This window comes from Plectropomus leopardus, chromosome 11 (genome assembly GCF_008729295.1).
Source record: "Plectropomus leopardus isolate mb chromosome 11, YSFRI_Pleo_2.0, whole genome shotgun sequence".
Lineage (NCBI taxonomy): Eukaryota > Metazoa > Chordata > Actinopteri > Perciformes > Serranidae > Plectropomus > Plectropomus leopardus.
In genome coordinates this window covers 12929942-12944794 of record NC_056473.1, presented here as the reverse complement: position 1 = coordinate 12944794, position 14853 = coordinate 12929942, and positions in this window count along the sequence as shown.

Below are 14853 nucleotides of genomic sequence, written 5' to 3'. Positions count from 1 at the left end.
TGGATGCTTGTCTGCATACCTGCACATATTCTCATAGAGACCTCTACCTCAGCTGAAGTGGGGGGAGAGAAATTGCAGCTTCCCGCCATGTTGATTCATCTGATTACCTGATTGGGCCTTTTGACAGCAGCTCTGCCTTGTTGAGAGATCATCTGACACTGATTTGAGATGGCTGACTCGCAGATCACAGGGATGTGTGTACATTTAGTCTTACTGTGTTTGTTATCATCCTCATTCATAGGAATATATAACACTAATCACATATAGATGCCATGTTTACTTCACTTTTCTTGTCAGTTGGAAGCATGAAGTAAAGTTGATGTTGCTATTTTGGTCCTCTCTGCATGCTGGATGAGCCTCTTTCCTTTTATCTTTACTGCTGTCTTGTTATTAATTCTCTGTTCATCTCTCTCTCTTGTATCTATGAACTCTACAGGGAGGGGAGTAAAGAGAGATTGTTAGATGGGAGAGGGTGAGAGATGTAGGAATACAAGAAAGAGTGAGGGGGAAGCTGGTAGTGGTACTGAAAGCAGTTTAGAGAATAGGAGAGAGGTGCTAGTGGAAGGTGAAGTAGTTAGAGAGCAAAGGAGGGAGGAAATAGCAATGGAAAGATTGATAGGAAGCCCGAGTCAAGAGGACGAAAGGGACAGAGAAGGAGTGTAACACTAACAAGCCTCAGAAAGAGCTTTTAAGCAGGCAAACGTCTTCTGAGGCTTTTGGTAGGGGTCAGTTTACATACACATCCACACTCTCCAACGAAAAACATGCACCTCACACATGCCTGGCTGCATTTCCTGTAAAGGGCATCAATATTTATCACATTTCCTATTTCAGAGAAGAAACCATGATAACACCAGAGGATGGAACAATAATAAAAGATAAATCAAATTACCCCACCTTGGATAGACCCTCTCCTTCTGTTTCATTTATAATTCCTTTGCAGCACTTAGGCAAGGTCGACTGATGCTCTGTTGCATATTGAAATACAGGTGCAGCCACGGTGGTTCATGTTGCAGAGCTCTTGGCACATTGGCAATGTTAATTGTGAAACATATATTCATGCAGATTGGAATTATGAATAGTACTGAAAGGTATTTGTCTCATTAGCGTTTGACATATCTAGTTGTTGCTTTTTTGTCTTAATTCTTAACTGGCGTCCACAGCCAAGCTGCAAATGAATAATGTAATATCAGTCCACATTTAAGGGTTTTTGAATAAAAACATGGATCTGATTTTGTATAGTGGAGCCTTTATGGGGCTTTTAGTGCGGATGAAAGATGGAATCTAGAGGATATCCCAGTATGCATCACGATTAAATTCAGAGCTTAACCAGAGGTATTCTGCTAATTGATTGGTTTATTTGGTAATTATTAAGTGATCTTTCCCTCTCAGTCTCCCCCGACACACGCACGCACGCACGCACGCACGCACGCACGCACACACAGGAAGTGCCTCAGTGTGGCTAAGCAGGAGTCATTTTTATCCTACTCGGCTGCAGTAAAAGCTTGCCATGCAGTGGGTGACTTGCATCCGAGAGTGACTCACAGTGCCCATGAATGCTCCTCCACCCACAGCCAGCAACCATTGATACTGTCCATCGCAAAATGAGAAGTTAACAACTCATTTTTCCCCAACCTCCGAGGCAATTATTCTCAAGGCCGTTACAGCAAATGATGGTTATTACCGATGTGGTTTCATGATTTACCATGATGCATGAAATGAAGTTGGCAAATTTGTCACAGCATTTCAAAGCTAATGGTGTCCGTAGTGGTGGGCTAGCATTGTTAAGTTTTGTGGGTATGAGCTTTTCATCCCTGTGTAGTCTGTTGCCAGGCACAATTTAACACATAGCTGATGTAAAAAATCTTTGCGGATCTGTTTTGATCCCAGTAGTAATACCCAGTCAAAACACTATATAATCAAGGTTTTATCCCTAAATGTAAAATCCAATAGCTCTTGCTATGATGGTTAACAGTAAATTCAATTAAACAAGCTTCAATACACCCCTGGATAATGACTATCTACAACCTAAAAGGGGTGATACATTAGCAAATCGCCACTAATGAATCCAAAACCCAGACAAATTTACCTTTTTCCTCACAATTTGCAGCTAATAAGTCCAAGATAATTATTTCTTAATTGAACAACATTGAAGTCTTATTCTGCCTGAGAATGAGGAAGACACAAATGTGACCACTTCATATTTCTCATTTAATCTAGGTCAGTGCAGTGTCCTATACTGCAATTATCTCAAATGAAGATCTTTGTTAGGTGGACATCAAAGTAACCTTAATTAAAACTGATTGTTTTCAAATAAAATATATTGTTAATAATTCTGGGCCTCTGGTGAAGTGTATTATCAAAACATCACAATTCCATAACGGCACATCAGTCATGGGCTTGTTCTGATGGCTGAGTGTCTCTACTGACATGTGACAAAATGTCATGCATTATTTGATATATGTAATGCCATTGCAACAAAGACTCAGCAGTAAGGCTGGTTAGACAATATTATGAGCCGTTAATATACTGTTATGAATCCCTATTATCAACAGCAAGCAGGGAGATGCAACAGTCATATTTTTACCAATGAAGCTGATACAATGGAGGACCAAGAACAGAAACCTGAGGAACTCCTTCACGGACTATTCTCAGATAAAATACAATCAGCCTGAATAACTACAGTCTGGCTAAAAAGCAAGCAAGACAATAAACAACAACAACAACAACAACAACAACAACAACAACAACAATAACAACAACAACAACAACAACAAAAACTATATTTAAAGATGTTTAATCAAAATAATTCAAAGAATTTACTAAACTAAAAGATAAGACTGGATAACTTACTAACTGCAAGCAGAACACGGTATGCTTTTCCCCAGATTGATTGCTGAAAATAAAATTACTCTATGTAATATGTAATACATTTACCAGCTTGGGATTTCAGTTGGCTGAGAATAAAATGATCAATCTCCAATCATTCTGCAACGTAACTTTTCCTCCTTTTAATAAACATAAATTAAAGGCAGTCTTGCACATCACAGAATTGTCATTTTATCCAACAGTAGAAAGGAAGAGTCTCAAAATTAGTTATTAAATCTGCTACAGATTTTAACGTGTTATCTTATTTTGAATCTGCAACTTACTCCACACTCTTACATTCTCATGCACTCATATTTGGGATTTGTCAAATGTAGCTGTACTCTGCAGTTGGGGGTTAAGGACATTACTCAGCAGTTGTTCATGTAGGATGAGAGAGCAATAGTTGTTCACTTCCCCTGCCTAGTTTTTTCCGGCCGGGTGAGCGAATCTAAATGGTATAAATTGGAAATTGTATAAATTATTCAGTGATGGCTTTTATCTTCTGTATTTGGAGGCATTACCAGGCCAACACAATAGTGATTCTTGTATGTTACAGTCTCAGGAAAGGATTCAACCCTCTCTGACCTTTTGTGCATTGTGTTGTTCTACAAAATCATATCAAATTCCTCCTCTGGTGCCCTAGTCTTCATTTGGGACTATTTCAAAGAGCAAATCAAATGTTATTCATACTTTTGGTCTTGGTCTTCATGATATAACAGGTCAAAGGATTATGAATCTGCAGTCACTTGTTTATCTGTTCATTTCTACATTTAAAATAAACCAGTGGCTAAACTGCTAGATAATTTGTTTGGTCATCCATGTGACGTGCAAAATCTCTGACGCCACTGATTAGATAAGGGGAGAATTTAGGGAAATGAAGGCATTTGCCACTGCACTGCAGCATTTTCAGAATTACAATGAGTGGCCCAAGAGGAGCACTACAGTAACAAGGGAACATATTAGTTACTGATTGGCCAATGTGGGCCTTACATTATTTATGAGGGAAGACATATTTGATGTTATCGCTGACTCGATGAAACAGATTCGACCAACCTCAAACTTTTTCTTTTTTTAGCTTGACATGATGCGGTAGATTAGAAATAGACAAAAAGTTGCTCGCCTTGCTGACCCAATCATCCATTCTGTAGTATTTGAGGATTTACAATGACAGTTTGCTGTGAAAGCAGACACAGGCGAAAGAAAACGCTTGTCAGAATTTAGAATGTTCGCTTGTATTGAACAATCTGAGAACTGCAACCTGGTCAAGCCTGTTTACAAATGTGGCATGAGGATTAGGTTTAATCTATTTCTGAACTGTCTGATTTAATCTCTCCTCAATGAAGCCTGGCCTCTTTCATTCATCTTAATGCGGAAAGCATTTCTCTGAGTGCACTCTGATTAACTTGAACAATATCAACATGATCTCATCCCTACTTGTCATACTTTGCCACTTACTAAAATGCAGCTGAGGTTAGCCTTTTGCATTGAATCTTGACATAGAAGGGTGGTTGGTTAGGTTAGGTCAACAAAACAAAACTACTTCATTATGGATAAGGAAAGATTGCAGATGTTGCCACAATACACCCAACTTTGAACGGCACAATCATCGTAACCAATGTTGTTAATTGGTCTAGGACACCACTCCCATGGGTAAAAAGCCCAATGTTCATTGGACCCATCCACCTCCCCTCCTGCCCACTCTGAGGAGACTTTCACTCTCTTCAAACCAGTCAGGTGCTCTTAGCATCTATTAATAATGTGGATGGATGGACAGAGGAGTTCGCGGAAAGCCCCATGTATCTCATACAGATACTTAATGGTACCGGCGTCATTATAGTGACGCTGGGGGCACTGCCAAAGTGGCATATAATTACGCTCTGAGAGTATACTTCCTCACTCTAGTTACACCTCCAAAATAAAAGCACATGAGCTAACACTGCTCCTGTTCTTTGGAATCATGCAGGGGAGAAAAAAAAATCAGCTCTCTTCCATCAGTTTTAGACACCAAACCACAGCCAGGTGAAACTTCTTCCAACAGAAAGTATACTAAGTAGGGAGGGATGAATGTATGCAATGAGGAGTGAGACACCTGAAGAGAAGCTCAGAATTTGGTGCAGCTCTACTCAGAATTATATATATTTCTTTCTGCCTAATCCCATAGAGCTGGCCATACTATGTTTAATCACCGTTCAATCTCAAGTGACAAAGTCCCTGGCATTTTGTCCCACCTGTTAGTTTTGTTGAAATTGTTTGTGTGCCCGTCCGTTACTGACAGCCGAATGAAAGGACAAACAATACTTCTGAGTTGAAGCTCCACAGATTCCCTTTGATTGCTGGCACACCTAGCGAGCCGCCTACTGAAATTGAGGGGGAGGTCAGATTGGAGAAATCCCAAATGTTCATCCAGATGCTCTTGGGTTGTTTTTTTTTCTCATTGGATGTGAGTAAAGAGATTGTGTGGGGTTTTTAGCTGCTAGCTCAATATTTAAAGCTGTAGCTCAATATAAATAGAAGTGCTGCTTGATATTTATGGTAAATCTGTATTTTCCTCGAGGTGTCTAAAAGCAACAAAACAGACAGTTTACTACACTGGGGTTAACTTCCTGCTCTGCTGCAAATACACTGAAATAGCTTTGTCCAAGAGATGACAGTTAACACACATTTTATCTTAATTTAATTCCTCCACTATGATGCACAGTTCAGCCTGCCATGAATTTGAATTAGTCAGAAAGCGTGGGACAAAACGTCAGGGGCAATTTCTCAGATCTGTTTTTGCATGTGAGTCCCGCTGATTTTCACACCTGTTAGACAATTCAGTGTGCCACTTGATTCCGTATCAATATGTGGTTCAGGATGTTTTTCACAGTCCCCAAAGGTTATCTATTTTAGACAATATGTGGGCCTTAATGTGTGAAGAAAACTGAGACCATCTGCATGTAGCATCCATGAGTGTACAGCCTTTGAAAACTGAAAAAGTCAGTGAGTCAGCATGGTGATGACTTACAAACACGCATTATTGGAATATTGCATTCTTGGCTGGCTATCATCACTTTTCAATCTTGAAATCGGTTGTACCCCCTCCCCTCATGCAACATGCACCACACACACACACACACACACACACACACACACACACACACACAGTTGGAGGTAAATTAAAAATAATAATACATTTATTCGAGACCTCTCCCTCGGCCCCCAGCATGTTTGTTACTCCGATGCCCCAGAACACACGCTCCTTACAAATCCCGCTTCGTGACTAATATTTCCAAAGCTGTTACACTCACAGCTTGCTTTGAAACATGCTAAAACAAGATATAATTAAACCATGAAAATAGTATTTATTTGTTTTAGATTAATTTCAGGCTCAAAAGAGCTAGTCTATTACATAAGCACAGCTGGGTGAGAGGTGCCTCTTCCACGAACATCGCTCCTGGATCATTTCCCAGTCCTGACTGTACTGAAGTCTCCACTATGATCAGCGTCAGTTGAGAGTGAAAACACGGGCTAAAGCAAGCTGCCAATAATTCTAATTATCATGGATGATGCACCCAGAGCTCTATTTTTGGATCTACCCAGCAGGAGAAAGCAAGGGACATAACTTGCATGAAAAATAAAGTCAAGCAGTGTTTATTTTTTGATATAACGTGTCAAGGCCAGGTCATGATCAAAATTGGCAGCACAATGAACTGATGAAAATTAGAATCAGCATCACTTGTTCAGCACTCAGCCCAATGAGGGTCCAAGGAAATTACATGGTTAATTGGATGGCTTTTAAAATTACACATAGGAGTGTGATTGCTGTGTGTAACAGGAAGAGGGATGTGTGTTTCATTTTCATGGTCAAATGAGCCTGTGTATCAGCTTGTTAGTAAGCAGCTGAGCTTGTAGTGTGGGACATACTGTAAAAAAGGAAAGAAAACAAGGCAGCTGACAGAGGAAGCCTTATCATAGTATACTCCAACCAAGTGGAAAGTGGCCTCTGCAAAAGTTTATTTTTGAAACCAGGTTATGTCACTAAGATATCTGTCCTTATATGCAACCATTATCAAAGTATCCCAAAGTTCATTAAAACATTCTGAGGGTTTAAAAATCACTCTGCACTGCTATAAAAGAATAACAATAAAATAACCTGACCACCCGTAAAATAATACATTCTATTCACAAAAGAACTCAAGCTGATATTCAGCCAAAAAAAAAAAAAAAAAAAGCCGCTGGCCTGAATAACTGTCACTGCGTATATGCATTTTAACAGGTTTCAGGCAGTCCAGAGTTTTTGTGATAGAAAACGCTTCTAGTCTTTTTCTGACGAGGTCTCTGTCATCATTAGTATTCTGGTCAGTGCCATGCACTCTCGTCTTTGTGGCCATTTCCCATCTGAAATTATTTTTGTGCTTTTTTGTACATGGCAGTCTCTTTCAGTAAAATACTGTCCAGGTTTAAATAAATAAACAAAACATCCTTAATGTTAATCAATGCTAATGAGCACATTCTAAGAGGGCACTCTTTAAGAGTCAAGGAAAAAGAACAAGGGCTCTGGGCTTGTGCTGGTTCATTTGCTGAATGCTGCTGATTATTCAGCAAAATTTATCATCCTTTTGCATATAATCATACTGGAGTAGGGCAGTGGACATCATGACTGTGTGAAATATGGTAAAATGTTCTTTACAAAATTACAGATCAAATGGATTCAGAATACATTGTATATACTGCGCATTTTGCGTGCTTTTTAGAGCATCTACTTTCATGACATTAGATTTGGGACCCCACGTGTCAGTGAGACTCAGTGAGACTGATGTATAATTGTTCTACTGAATAAGGGACCGGTTATATATCAGCTTTTGTATAATGGGAATTATGATTTCCCTCCAGTTCCTGAACATAGCACAATAATATGCCATACTCAAATTAATAATTTGACAAAAAAAGTCTCCAATTTCTGATGTGAGAATTTTGGCATCTGGTAACTTGGACTGGCCACAAAGGGTTGGGAAACCTAGTTATAATATCTGTTGTTTGCTAATATGGCTTCATGAGTGTTCAGTTCACCAATAATGTTGTACAGTGAAGCATTGAGGCCAACTATTGGAGTAGAGCTGACTAAAGGAATACACTATGTCATGTCTTTTATTGACACAATCTAGAAGTCAGATTTAACTCCTTCTGTGTTGTGCCTCTATCATCCTTTGTCATTTATAACCATTGTGTCAGGACAAAATAAGGCTTCAAATGTTGTTATGTCACTTGCTTAGCATAAATTGGGATTTATTTAAAGGTAAGAATTGATTGACAAAATAAAAATGTATGTAAACTCTAACCTTTGCATTAGGGGAAAACTGGAGATTAAAAATATAAGCTAACTCAAATCTCACATCAAACTCAATATTTCATCAGTGCTGTCTCACTATCCCCTCTCTGGAGTGCAGAGAAGAGGGCTGGACTGTTTTCTACTGACACTTGTGATCAGCTGTTGAAAAGCAAGGATGATGTCAGGATGTGGCAGTATTCAGGAAAATCTTTAGACCTAAAACCATAGCCAGGCTATCTATGAAAATGATTATGAAATCCAAGAAAACATCAAATAGCCTTATAAACTAATAACTACTAACTAATAAATTACCTCAAGCTCTGCAGCAAGCTCAAGATTTGCAGCAAGCAAAATATGGCAGGGACGCACAATAAATACTCTATTGTGAACAATATTTAGGATATAATAGATATGTTATAAATGATCTGATCATGATAAATGATTAAATACGCATCAAGGGCTTCTGCAATGCTTGTCAAGTCTAAACAGAGAGGGAGCAGACACAGAGAGACAGAAAGGCACACAGACACACACACACACAGACACATAGCCAAAGACACACAAGCAAGCCAGGACAGAGAGACCAGGACAGAGAGACAAGGACAGAGCTCTTTTCCTGATAAGAAAGGAGCAGAAAAGGAGAATCCATGCAGACCAGGGTGGAGAAATGCGCTCCTGGTGTGAACGCCCAGGTGTCTGTCGCCCAGCTGCGTAAGGATTTATCACATATTCACATCACATTGCTTCTATGTCTAGTGTAAAACCCATTTTGACACTGAATTTGGTCACCCTACAGCAAAGCCTAAATTCAACCAAAAACAGCGCGGGTGGCCAGGTGGGTTTGTAGGTACGAGGAATTCTCCACAATGCTTTAGAAACTACGATGTTTTTCAGTGATTTGTTGTTTTCATTCATACAACTCATGACAATGTTTTCTACTGTGAATTGTGTCTCCTTTTTTGAGAATGGTTTCTTTTTCATCCATGACCACGTACCTGAATGGTTTTGGAAAAGTTTCAGTTGTTTGGAGCCTCTACATGCCAATAGTCCTCCTACACAGGTGTGTTCACTCACTGTGCACGATTACATCTCTTTACAGGACTCTGTGGGTGTGCAAAGGCATGCATGTTAAACTTCTCCTTTACTCTCCTATTAGTTTTGTTGCACCTGTTGGGTCACGATAGCTTACACCTTACATCAGTGTTATTAGCATGGACTCTGTTGATGTTATCTGATTTCAATCACAGCAGAGCTTAGTTTTAACCTGAGCAGAAGGATAATTACCCATGGTAAAAAAAAAAAACACCTGTGTCCAGCATGTAGAGCTTTAAACCTTAACTTCTTTTTTGTTCAGTTGGTCAGGCATCACTTCATAGCAGCCATTCTCATCTGCCTAATTCTTTTTCAGAAATATTGGCTTTAACTCTGTGAAACTTGGGCTTCAGAGATGTTTCACCAGTATACATCACATTTGCCTTATCCACTTGATAATAATTTCTAATACCAGACACCCTACGGGAGACTGCAACAGAAATTTCATGACAGACAGTCTAGGCTAGTCTGTCATATCCTCCTCCCTGGTTGAGATTTCACAACTGAGTTTTTTTTTTCCCTTTGGAGGAGACCCACGGGAGGTTTGCCTGATAGTTTATGCAGTCTGTAGTTGGTACTCACTAAGCTAAAATTAGGGTATATCTATGCAGTTTGTAGTTGGTGGGCACCAACTAAAACTAGGCTTTCCTCAACAATCTTGTTTACACGCAGTACATATATGTGTATGCATGTGCGCATACACTCGACTGCTCTGAATATTTAATAAGTTTCATATATGTATTCATGCAAACGGCTATTTAAAAAATAAAGCTTTCAGGTAAAGCACAGCTTTCTATGTATAACCCCTGGCAAAATTTATGGAATCACCAGTCTTGGAGGATGTTCATTCAGTTGTTTAATTTTGTAGAAAAAAAGCCGATCACAGACCTGCCATTTCTTTTAGTGTTTCTTAAAGCCAGAAAGTTGCCATTACATGACTTTAGTTTTGTGGCATGTCTGTGACTCACTTTTTTTCCGACAAAATTAAACAACTGATTGAACATCCTCCAAGACTGGTGATTCCATAATTTTTGCCAGGGGTTGTTATTGCACATAAAGCTGTTTGGCTGTGTATAATTGCACATGTCAGTAGCATGTGTTGTTTGCGAATGACTGTGAACACCACCTGGTACGAGCGATCTACATAGCATTACATTAACTCTGCATTGCTACTCATCACCTGCTCCATCAGGAGAGTAAACGCTGTCAGGAGCCAAGAGAGAAGATTATAATGGAAGAGGTTCAGGTAGTGTAGGAGAGGGCTCCCTGTAGCAGCAGTCTTCAGCTATAATGACCTTAAGTGGGCCAGGCTCAGGTGAGCTTTCCACACTTAAGCCAAATTGGAGAGGACTGTCGGAGCAGAAGTCAAAGTGGCATTGGTGAGCTCATGATCCGTCTGTGAAGGGGTTTGGGAAAGTTTTAAATTGAGCAGAGCTTCCTTTGGTTCATCAATGAATTACAGAACTTATGGGAATTTAAAGAAATATACGAGGGATTCCTTTGGGGGGCATAATTTGCAGGTGAATAATGGTAATAAATCACAATGTACTGCATTAAATGTTACCACAATACTAGGCATATTGCAAAACCTTTAAAATCACTATAATTTTGTACTGACATTAGTTTCATGATATTATTTTATCATATAGCCTCTGATGATTTCGTACATGTAAGGAGTGTAATATTATCACTGAAATTTTATTAGTAGTTCATTACACTTATCATTACTGGGTAAAGTAATATTATTACTGTAACATTAGCTACTAGAAACGTATTACTGCCCAACACTGCTAAAAAGTGTGATACTTTCATAGCTGCACTGTCACTGTTAGGGATTTCATTCCCCCTGGGGTTACCTACAGTAGATTAAACATGTATTCACCCACGCTGTAATGTGCTTTGGAAAGGACCATCCACCACGTTGCTTAAATGGCATACAGTGTGCCGTGATTACACTCGAGGTCAAGCCACTAATGATGATGATGTAGTGTTAATATGATTGAGGCCACAGTCTAATTGAAGCTGATGAGATGGGTTTGTGTATTCCCGCTGTGAGAATTCAAACACTTTGAGTTTATCTCTTTATGAGCACACTGCACATTTGATTGAAATGAATATATATTGAAAGCAAAACTTCCATTGAATTGATGCCATTAAACAACCCTATAGAGTTGATGTGGAGGAAGGGCCACAGCATATTGGTATTCTGTGAGGCTGCCTGCTCAGTTCTCTAAACCAAAGCCGACATTTAATTTGCAACCAAAATGAGGTGAACTTTGTGTGAAGCGGGTCATTTTACTGCTGTAATCGAAGTGCCCCCTCTTTGCTCTTAATCTGGCTCTCACTGTATGGGAGGACACAGCCATGGATTTGTGTGTGTGTGTGCTTGTGTGTATGTGTGTGTGGGAGAGAGTGTGAGAAAAAGAGTAAGTATAACCTTTTATAATTTCAGCGGTATCATAAAATATGCATAACATATTCCTTTTTCTTTTTTTTTTGGTCACTTTTATCCAAAGTGTCTCACAGTAATGTAAGTGAATACTTCAAATAAGGTATCACTGAGAATCCAGGCCTTTAAAGACAGCTTGAAGCCACATTTGGAGAGTGTCTTACTTCAGTTCCATACTTCCAGTTCAAAGTGAATGTTGTGGCGAGACATAATGTGTGGAAAAATGTTACAACATGAGCAGAAAGTGAACGAAACCCTCAAGGAGTAGACAGAAGAGGGGAGAGGAAAATGTGTCCCTTGATGGGGCAGCTCATGTCACTTTGAAAGTGGTGAAGCTGCAGTGTTTATGATTGTGGATGTCACCTTTAAGTGATTGGCGTGAAAATATATGAAAAAACAGCTTTGCTGTGTTTAATGGCTCTTTTATGTCCTATGCACATTGACTTATCTGTTCCTCGACTTTGTTTTAAGCCTGCAGTTACCGGCAAGAGTCTATAGAAAAGATTATCTCAGATTCCTAAAATTGTGATATCATCATCCTCAAAACCAGCTATGTACTCCAAAAGTATTTTCTGTTTGCAGCCAGAAACTGGTTGAAAATTGATTTCCAGAGATTCCTCCTGGGTATATATATTTTTTCCTGTGGCCAGTTCCTGCCAACTGCTGACTTCTTCCAGGCCAGGCTAATAAATTAATCTTTGTGACACATTTCCACTGAGCACGCTGGCTTTAGTTTCATGGGTTTATTAAAAATGATACAAAGAATTAACACATAAAAATGCACAAAACATGATGAACATTTTCTAAATGATGCCAGAGAATGACCTTGAGCCCACTCTCCTAGATGTTTATTAATAAATAATATGAAACAGAAAATGCATTTTAGGGAAGCGTAATGCAGAGAAAACTTGGTTTTCTATTGATGTAATAAATACATTTAGCTATTAAACATCAGCAAAATGTTCACCGGAAATATATTTGATTTGTTTTGTACATTTGCTGTGAAAATGGAAGTTAATTCTGGGAAGAGAAAATGCAAATGGAATGCAGAGAAAACTTGGTTTTCTATTGACACAATAATTACATTTAGCTATTAAACACCAGCAAAATGTTCACCAGAAACATATATGATTTGTTTTGTACATTTGCTGTGAAAATGGAAGTTAATTTTGGAAAGATGCAATGCAAGTAAGGAGTGTAGTTGTTCATGGATTCCCTGAGTCCCAAAAACTGACGCGGGGGAGAGGTAACCTACGGCATCATCAGCCGCTTTTACGCAGAGATCGCACTGTAGGGCTGCAACAAAATCCCACTTTATACCAGCCCTGCACTTTGACACGAAACTAAACGATGGTGGCATCATTCTGCTCCAGTGTGTGATTATGCACTGCATGGTGGCATCCCACAATGAAAAAGTGGCATGCTGGGCGTGACATGTAACACAGCAGTGTTGGCTGCCAGTGTGACATAATGCATGCATCGGTAGTGCTCTCGAAACAAAAGCAATGACATAACATGTCAATCACAATTATTTACCATCCATGTTATATGGCGACTGATCTCATCCACTGCTGGGATGTTAAGGAGCTCCAGAATCTCATTTTTTTCTCAGTTTGTGGACATTTATAGCTGCTGCTCTTTTTTGTATTAGCTGCTATGCTAACAGCTGCTTTTTACATCTCCCACGGTGGGTCTCACAGATAAACACATCGTCAAAAGATCACACCCGTGCTGCCCATGGTCACGTCTTTCCGGCTTTACATTTTACACAATGAACGATGGCACAGTCCCACTTACCCTGCTGGGCTCAGAGACAAGACCACTTTTGTCCCCCCTTTTAGAAATCAGATTTTATATACAAAATGGAAAAGAGGCATAACGGTGAAATATTTCCGCCTTGTAAATGCAGCTATAGTTTGACATGTAGGGCCACTGATTTAGCATTGATATTTGATGCGGTCCACTCATACTTACTATAAAATCACTTTTCAATCATTTTGGTCTTATTTTAGTTGGTATAATGAAGTACAGTTTTTAATGTAATAGTAATTATGCTTCCCAGAAACCTAAAAAAATGCTGCACATCTTGCAGGCTTTTAACACAGGTGGAATTGTTGGCACTTTTGCATCTGAACTACAAGACAGTCAATTGTGACCTTTAAGTCAGATTATGTCGTATAAATGTTGCTACACGGTAGTATTCTTCCTGACAGCTGTTATGTTAAAGCAGAGGTATACAATCCCTCCATGATGGCTGCACCTTTCCTCTCCAAGGAAACATATATATCAGTTTGAAGTGTTCATACCACTGAAACCTTTGATCTCTACGTGCAGCACCTATTCCAGTCTATAAATAGAGTCTGATTATCGCTGCAGTAGAAAGACATTTACAGACATGCACTTGACATGCTGTGATCTGTATGTGCATATTGTACTTCTATCTGGAGTTTCTGATAAGATAGAGTCTTTGTCATTACAGCTTTACTTGAACGGATTTTAACGCCCCGGCATATTATGTGTGCATGTTTTATAGTCACGATGCAGGCCTGCTGATAAAATACACATGTATATCATGGGTATTTTTTCATATCATTCTATTTATATGCTCTTTATAAAAATGTATTCCTAATCATCTTCCCTTTGTCATAAATAAGATTACAGACTTCTCTCTTTTGGTTAAACATATTCAGATACCTTTTATTTTAGTAGTTCTACTGCTTTAGGTTTTTGTGTGTTTGTGTGTGTGTGTGTGTGTGTGTGTGTGTGTGTGTGTGTTTCTTAAAACCATGCACCTTACAAGTTAGGAATTAATGTTTTCAAGACTAAGGTCAATGCTACTTTTTCTTAGTGGCTGACAAGCTGACTTATTTTCATTTCCTTTAAGCTAATATGTTGTGTTAGAGTTGTTTATGACCAGATGTCCCCATGGGATTCAATAAAGTGCTATCCTATCTCAGTGTACATTAGTCAGTATAACCTTCTCCATTCTTCACTGCTTTTCCTGCCTTTATCCGGCGACTGTTTGCAGCTGCAGTGGCCCAATTTCCAGGCACAAATCATAAAAGTTTCATGTCATGTCACTGTTGCTGCAAACAGATGGACCATCCTCGACCATGGGGAACCAGTTTAGCACATC